The sequence below is a fragment of the Neodiprion pinetum genome, chromosome 2 (assembly GCF_021155775.2).
Source record: "Neodiprion pinetum isolate iyNeoPine1 chromosome 2, iyNeoPine1.2, whole genome shotgun sequence".
NCBI classification, from domain to species: domain Eukaryota; kingdom Metazoa; phylum Arthropoda; class Insecta; order Hymenoptera; family Diprionidae; genus Neodiprion; species Neodiprion pinetum.
Genome location: NC_060233.1, coordinates 26882967 through 26892097, shown reverse-complemented (window position 1 = coordinate 26892097; position 9131 = coordinate 26882967). Strand labels below are relative to the sequence as shown.

General features: G+C 36.0%; 1 long non-coding RNA gene across 1 annotated transcript; it reads left to right on the top strand.

Annotated features, from left to right (window-relative positions):
* The first annotated feature begins 4182 nt into the window (after positions 1 to 4182).
* On the top strand, positions 4183 to 5496 carry LOC124212091 (uncharacterized). Its single transcript, XR_011176446.1, has 2 exons — positions 4183 to 4664; positions 4757 to 5496. It is a non-coding gene; the product is annotated as an uncharacterized lncRNA (long non-coding RNA).
* The last annotated feature ends 3635 nt before the right edge of the window (positions 5497 to 9131 follow it).

The window sequence follows — 9131 nt, the reverse complement described above, 5'->3', positions numbered from 1 at the left end:
GCATCGCCCTTGCTGATCATACTTTGGGCGACATATGAACTCACACTGAGAGAAATTTTTAGTTCCGGTTACCGCTCGGTCCTTAACTATTTTTATTTTTTACCATAATCGAAAAATATAGTTCTAGGTAAGAAACGAAAATTAGTTTTCTAGCTGTTGCCGGAAAGTCTGGTATCCGTTACTATTCTTTCTCATTACGATCACTGTTACTATATTTTCTTGTAACTGTTGCGAAAATTTACTGCATGTGCAACAATGAATTGATTTTAAAGCCTTATTTAACTAAAAAAGTAGAGTAAGCCTCAGAAACTGATTTTGCGTAGCAATAACCAAAAAAGGATTGACAATACCGCAAAATGGTTACGCGTACCTCGATTTTCGTAATTCCAACAATATTCAAACAGTTTTTTCAACGAAACCTGTTTTACTGAATTTTTCTAGTTAGTATGAAAAATGAAATTTTTCTCAGTGCAGGGGCAATCATTGTTGTGCCAATATAAATCGAATGAAGGATGGACTGTAAATTTGTAATTGTTAAGATGAAATACGTTTTCTATGCGGGTTCGAAATTCCGCTGAGCCAATTTTGATCATAATTATTCAACAAAATTCGATACTGGTCTGATCCAAAAACACTTCGATACAAAAAAGTAGTCTCATTTATAAGACACTAAGTACCCAGCAACGGTATAATCAAATACCGCGTTAATTCAAATGTACTATAGGAAAATTTCCATTTTACGGTATATTTCCCAGTTTCCATTCTTTCTTGTTATTAACCAATTTCATCGGTGCGTATACCACCGGTATTCTAAGACGGCCTATCAACTTGCTTAACCTTTGCGATGTGTAAACGTCTCACACTTCAAGCTTTGAATCGTTTGGGTCTCATAGTTCTGTATCTGCACGGAAATGAAAATGAGGCGGGCAAAAAATCAGTCGTTTTATATAAAATGATCTGGAAATTGTAACACATATGTGAAATTCACTATGAAATTTTTTCCATTTACTTCCATACATGTCATATATATATATACAGAATGATGTGAATGTTCAATTGGTGTGAACGAAATTATTCAAGCGATATCGTAGACAAATGTGTTGTTTAAGAAACTTACCTTTGTAGATAGGGAAAATTGTAATTTTTCTCTCCATTCCAAATCACTGCAGTCCGAAAAAATGTCCAAGCGTTCCTAGGCACGATGTCGATTATGTGGATAATGTGAGCATTCCCGACACTGAGAAAAAAAAGTTATTGGATTTAATAAATAATAATTGATCCAAATAATCCGTGCGTTTGTACAATCCTGAGAGCACATTCATTCAAAGCGATACTTTATGTACTTGTCAATTTAAAAAAATCCGTATTTAGGACCAATAGAAAATAATTTAAATGAATTGAATAACGATTTAACGGCATAATTCACTGAATTGCTCTGCTGGTTTGATATTTTTATCCAAACGCAGCAGCTTCATGTCAATAAAATTGTTCCTTCACTCAAATAATGTTTACAAAGTTAAATGGAATATCCTTCCGATCAAAGAAGCTATGGTATTGTACAGAAAAAATTGAAATCACGACTGACCCCGTATTTGGATGAAGAATGTATTTAAATAATTCAATCATTCTTTTAGTAATTGAGCATAAATGTCAGTTCTTGGAACACGTGATGTACTGCTCTATGATATATACCTAAATGTAGCGTAAATTTGCTGGGTTACGTGATCGTTTTAATTTTTTCAATACGATATGCTAATGTTATCGACTGTCACCAAAACAACTATAGTGGCATTGTTCCAATATAGTTCTTGGATTACACGGTTCGATCAATTCACGACCCAACATTCCGCATCACGACTAATTGGAGGATTCGTATCAATCTTCACTGAGGTAATGGGAAGAATTCGAGTATAAACATCTTTGGAGATACTTTTCAAGCGGGAAAACTTGCCATCTAGTGACCAAAATTGGTACTACTTCGAATGAATTGTAATTTTGTTTCAAAAACGTAAAACATGCAGATCCAAAACTCAGAAGATTTCTGAATCAAAAAAAATTTTATTTCAATAAAATAATATTTATTTCTTAGAGGTAATGATTCATTTATAGCAAACGCGTATGCAATTGTATCGAGAGTTCTTGAAATCAATTTAAAGTGTATGTTTGCAATTTTCGACTACACATGACTATATAAAACTGAGAAACATTACATTTCATTGTATTTGTCAATAACTTGAATTAAATGTGAAACATATAGCAACTTAAGAACTCTTCCTTGGTTGCACTGAAACATATCTTCGTTTACTTGGATGGAGTTTTTTTTTTGTTCGATGTAGCTATATAATCTGATGAACAAAATAATTTTCTTAAATGAAAATCAAAACCTGTCTTCGGAAACAAATTCTTCTTTCAACATATTACACATTTCTTTGACCATAGTTATCATTGATTATGTCGGTCAAACATCACATTGAGGCAAATATACTATCTGGCAATAACGTTGATATTTCAGCAAGCGTAGCATTATTATTTCCAATCTCTTGGTACCGTTCAGCCGATGTGTTCAGCGGTTAAAGTACTATTCTTTCGTAAGCTGAATGAGGTTTGTTGATTCGAGCAAATTTGTCGTTCCAAAATTTCTCGTTTAATCCTATGAAATCAATATGTACTTGTTTGAAATATATTAAACTCGAAAACATACAGCATTCAAATCAAAGCATCAATATTTTTTTATAACTAAAAAGTCACCGTGTTGAGTGAGGCATTGTTTGAATCAAATAAACTGGAAGTAAGAAAAAAAAATAGTTATTTGGTTCCATGACTTTTTTTTCTCAGTTCACTTTAGAATATTCCGGGTGTAGAAATCTATGTAGGAAATGGGTTAATGAATTCTGCTTATATTCTGTTATCTTATACTTTTATTAGATGTTCCTCGTTCGAGGTATTAGATAAGACTGACGAACTGAGGGGCTGTAGAAGAGAGGATTATTCATCCGTACCCATTGCTCTAAATACGTAAGAGCGTAATACGAGTTTACAAATATCAGCAGATTAAAGATCGACATAAGACATTTCTATATATAGACTATAGAGATTATTTTTGTATACACAATAATATGAAACCAACAATCTACACCACGAGATCTCAGATGTTGCATGAAACATGTATTTGTGGTATTGGTAATGACTGAAATTTTTTCAACCTAAACTATTCCACCCGTATCATTCATTCTTCGCGAAACGCTTAAAATGATAACGTGAGCGTCAAAAGTATCAGCAGGAAATTTGGAAAATCAACATATTTTCGTTGAAATTGTAATTATTTGCTTGAAATTCATTGAATATTAAACCTTTATCTTCAGAATCAGAGATATTATTGTTCATGTTTGTATTGGACCGAATACAGATAAATTGATGGTGTGACATTACGATTCGTTAATATTTATAAATGTAGGTATGATCTATTATATTATCCTGAATTTCCTTTGCAAAGAAAATCGACATCCTGAGAACAAGGATGTGTCCTTTCTAGACTGTTTAATAAAAAGGGTATATTTTAAGTTGGTACGACGTCGGTATATAACGCAAATTCAAATATCGGCATAATGTTCAATTACTTGCTACATCTTCAGCCACGATACGCATGGTCATCGATTTAATCGCTGACGCAAAGCTGCCGTTTCTATTCGCATGGTGAAGATCTAGAGGAAAAAAAAAAAAAAGTCAGTGGCTCAATTTCATCCCAACAAGGAGGAGATTTCGATGAAATTTCGTACATTCCGCTTGGATTTTTACTTTCATGCAAAAAGATCTCTGATTAAAAACACTTGTCGCAAATTTTTTTTCATCATGTTACTGTGCGTCTCTTTTTTGAACGATGAATTTCAAAATTACTTTCTGAAAGGATTTCTTGATCCGACATTCTGTCGTACGAAAACAAAAGTAGAATCGAATATTGAAATCTCCAGGAAAGTCTTTCCTTGAGCAATTAAGTACAAGAGGATTTAAAAATCATGTGTTAATTGGGCGAGGCATCGTAACTGAGAAGTTGACTCTATCAAACGTTCTGCGTTCATCCAATCCTGTCTTACTTTTCCCCACACGAATGTCGCGAGATATCAGACCGCAAGGCTGTATAAATAGCGCTGAAAGCTGATAGCATGTCATTAGTGAATCTGGAGAGTTAACGTTGGAAGCAAAGATGGCACCGATGATATCTTATACGCTGCCTGCGATGCAGCTTGTGTGTAATCTCGTCATCCCGGGATCTCCAGGCACGAACATCTCAAATTTGGATTCAAAACTCACGTCGGTTCAATCAGAAAATCTGAACGTCTCCAATGCGGAAAACTCGGCTGACTTGTTGCACGACACAACTCCGACTTCAAATCCATGTGTGACTGAATCATCACCGAAGGGAAAGATGCTCCCGGATGGCTATGTAAGGTTCCCTGAACTCGGAGTAGCCTTCAAGCATCATCGTGACGAAGCGGTGGAGTGGCCAATTGCTGCGAAGAGATGCGTCGACGAGGGTGGAAACTTGGCGGTGATTGATTCGTGGCGCAAGTTCGACGTCGCCCAGTCACTTTTATCGTTCGCTGAATACATCCACGTAGGCATAACTCTCATGTACGAATCCCAGCATTGGGTCGACTTCAGAACAGGTAAGCTAATGAACGAGACTTGCAATGGCCTTTGATAATTTTTAAACACAGAGTCGGATAATGTCTAACGTCTACGAACATTGGTAATTTAGGATCGATCCTGTCGTCTATACCCTGGCAAGCAGGTGAACCTAACGGTACAGGTTTCTGTACCCGAATGGACGATGAGACTCGAGGACTGGGATGTTACGATTGTACATACAACAGACATTTTATATGCGAGATTGAGATTTGAGCGAAAATTGATAAGCACGTAGAGTCACGATCGTAACCATTAATTAGTTCATAACGAAATACTAAAAGTGTGCTATTACAATATATTTTGTCATTTAGTACTTATTGTTAGTACAAGTACTTATCGAACAACAGATGACGTTTTAATTGAAAAGGCTTTGAACAATAAGTCAATGGATTCATCTTTAGTCATTCGAGTCAGGGATTCCATTATCCCAAAAAATGCGCCACGGTTCAATTTCAAGTTACAGAATTTTCAAGAAATTTTTCAACACAAAAACAAATTTGCGCATCATACGTTGCGAGTTGATTCGAAGAATGCTTGACAATATGAACAAATTATGAAACAAATCCGAAATAGCCGGGGCTAGACCTCAAATACCCCATATTATAAACACATCTCCCCAGAAAGCATCTCTGGTGCAAAAACCTTTCGTCAAGTACATTAAAAATGTGGTCATTGGCCCCAAAAATATCTGCTCTGTTAAAAAATGTATGCACATGATCACCTCACGCAAGAAAAAAAAAAAAAAAAATTCTCTAAATACTCTCATCCTTTATAAAAAAAAAGAAGATTCAAATCACATACTACTGCCAAGTACATGTCTGTTAATTTACAATAAAAGTATGATTGAAACTTGTTGTAACTTTCCAAGCGAGATAGAAGAAGTGAAGATTGATAACTGCTACCTAATGAAATTGAAAATCCAGAAAAGAAATTACATTTGTAAGTGGTACTTGGCTCGATTTTATACATACATGTATATATTTACACATATATATGCTTATACATAATAATAACAACAACAGCAACAACAATAATGATAATAGTAACAACAGCAACAGGAACAACAGAATATGAATTATATATGTATATTATACTTTTCAATTGAATGTTAATAAAATAAAAAATTTTGTTTTACCAATAAATTTTACAGAAAATAAATTATTCACCAATCTGACTGGAATGAACATAGCCTGCTGACATGCCGGGGATTCTTTTCAGCTCTTCTCTTTGTCTCGTTTAGAGCGATTCTCGGTGCAGCTACAACAGCCTGCACTGAGAGAAATTTTTAGTTCCGGTTACCGCTCAGTCCTTAACTATTTTTATTTTTCACAACAATCGAAAAATATAGTTCCAGGTACAAAATGATAATTAGTATTCTAGCCGTTACCAGAAAGTCTGGCATCCGTTACTATTTTTTCTCATTACGATCACTGTTACTATATTTCCTTGCAACTGCTGCTTGTGCAGCAATAAATTGACGTTAAAGCCTTATTTAAATAAAAAAGTGGAGTAAATCTCAGAAACTGATTTTGCGTAGCAATAACCAAAAAAGGATCGACAACAGCGCAAAATGGTTAGGCGTACCTCGTTTTTCGTAATTCCAACAATATTTGAACAGTTTTTTTAACGATACCTGTCTTACCGAATTTTTTCAGTCAACGTAACAAATGAAATTTTTCTCAGTGAGTCTCCAAACTTCTAATATGTCTACCAGCTGCCATCAACGTCGCAGACCATTTATTGCAGGTCACTGATCGTCCTTCTCAAAGGAGAACGCGGATTCCACCCCAGGGACACGTGATTTTCGTAAAGCAGGGGCTGACTGCGACGATCACTGCGACGTTCAATTCAACGAAACGCGCAATTTAGGGTGAAAGTCACTTCTGCTATTCGATGTAGAACGAAATTGAATCTAAATTCGGCTGAACATATGTTCGGCTCTAACACCTTCGTCTTTGAACTGGAATGTTTGAGGTGTTTTTTGCTTTTTGGATTAGACTAAATCGTATCGATGTATTTTTATACTCACAATGTGGACTATCACGATTTATAATACTGCGAAACAGATGATTATCAATCACAGATTGCATGGGATGTTTCCCCAAAAGTGGTTTGAATGTTATTAAGAAATAAGCAACAGATGTAATTTTCAAGGTAATATTTGAAAATTAATTTACGATCACGTTTATCAAATTGAAAGCTAAGTTAAGGCGTTATTTTTTGTATACGAGCAGTGAAAAACGATTCGTTATCCCTTTTTGGAAGTTTTCTATTTGGCTCACCGCCAAAAACGTTTGTGCGTTCTGCCTTGAAGGAGATATCCAACCGCCGACAGTGGATGGTGTGTAAATCGAACACTGAATTGTCTGCGAGACGAAAATCTTATGTGCGTGAAACCCGATTTACTCAGCCAACATTTTCAAAAAAAAAAAAACAGAAAATTAATGCGGATTGATAAAGCGTTCTGAAATGGTGCTTGAAGTTCGTTTTTGACTTTCGTGCAAAAATCAAATATTATCTTTAAAATTTACAACCTAGGCGATATTTGACTAGCTTTTCAATCAACTAACCTTTATACGGGCGGAAATTCTCAATATAGTCTTTGCCTGTGATCAGGACTCAACATATGTTATACATAAGATAAAAGCACAACATTTTGAGACCTTCTAAGAGGAATAAAGCTCTTAAAATCCCGGCAGTCTGAAGGTTGAAATAATAGTTTTGCTTGTTTCAATATCTGCAAGGTTACTGTCGTTCTGAATCGTAACATCCGACATGCAAGAATATCGAGACGAAAATACGGAATAACAGACTCGAATTTTTTTTCCACGTAAACCGCAAAATTATTCAAAGTCAGAAATGACGATTTGACGAGCCATTTTTTGCCATGCTCCAACCAAGAGTTCCCGAAGGTTATTCACATTTAAGACTGTATTATCTGCAATTAACCAATCTCGTAAATACTGTATAAACGAAATTTGAAAATATTGAAATTCACCGCTATTTTAATTCTACTTATTTTCGAATGAAATTATGAAATCAAGCCCGGTTGCATAAATACACTTTGAAGATGAACAACCACGTTTTGATTGGTGAAAATAATGTGCGAAAATTTTATCGTTCATAAAAAAGAATCGACGTACATGAGGGCTTAATGAAAAAGTGATTCTAAACTTCGAATGGCTATAATCCACGATTGCATGGATTCCATGAGAATCAAATCAATCCATCGGGGAAAATCTGTATTAAATATTCAAATCCTATTAGTAGTGTTGGAAAATCCATTCGTCAGCGATCGATTCTCGCATCCACGGCCTGAAAACTAAATCCATGGTACACTGAGAGAAATTCTTAGTTCCGGTTACCGCCTAGTCCTTCATTTTTTACCACAATCGAAAAATATAGTCCTAGGTAGAAAATCAAAATCAGTTTTCTAGCTGTTACCAGAAAGTCTATTATCACTTACTATTCTTTCTCATTACGATCGTTGTTATTATATTTTCTTGCAACTGTTGCGAAAATTCAATGCTTGTGCAACAATAAATTGTACGCGTACCTCGTTTTTCGCAATTCCAACGATATTAAAACAGTTTTTCAACGATACCTGTTCTACTGAATCGTTCTAGTTACTGTAACAAATTTCTGGGATCAAAAATTCATGGAGTAATTCATGCAACACGAGCAAAATTGGCCCTACCCACGCCTGAAGCCGGAAATGACTTTTTGCGTCGCCCCGGGTGAAGTTGGGGATTCTCGTGGGTGGTTGGTCGGGAGCCCGGGTATCCAGGCTGCGTCGTCATGGCGACGAGACTTTCCCCAGGCATCCCCAGGGTCCGGCTCGACGTCAGCCGTTCAAGTGGTTCTTGCCTCGGTACTCTAATTATTCCTGTACCCACGCTGCGACGAGGCGTTAGGGAGCTGTGTCGTTTTTTCCCCGGCTTGATGAACTTTGAAACACCGTTACTCGTTAATTTGGTGGACGGGATTTTTTCTCTCGAACAAGAAAGACGATCGTTCGTCGCAAGGAATTGCCCCGAATCTTGAAACGTATCGTATGAAATTGAATAAAATAGAGGGAAATTTGAACCTGTAAATCTTTTGGATATTAAGTTATTGTTACGAATATAATTTGGTCTAAAATACCGTGTTAAACGGCCAGACTTAAGAGGATGCTGAAATCAGTTATTACCGACGGAGTAAGACGTCACTCTCTTTGACTATTATTATAGGCTGCGCGGCACCGATGCAGTAAAAATGTCGCAGTCAATGCAATTTCACCCGTGCGACCAAATTTCATGAATTCTTGCGAAAAACCTTTGGAAGCTCAGGATTTGATCGAACGATTTCGCAACCGCGTTTCAACCGAATAAACGAAGTGTTTTCTGATGAATTCTTTTCGACTATGATTATCCAGAGACGAATAGTTTTGCCGACTGAATGCATTT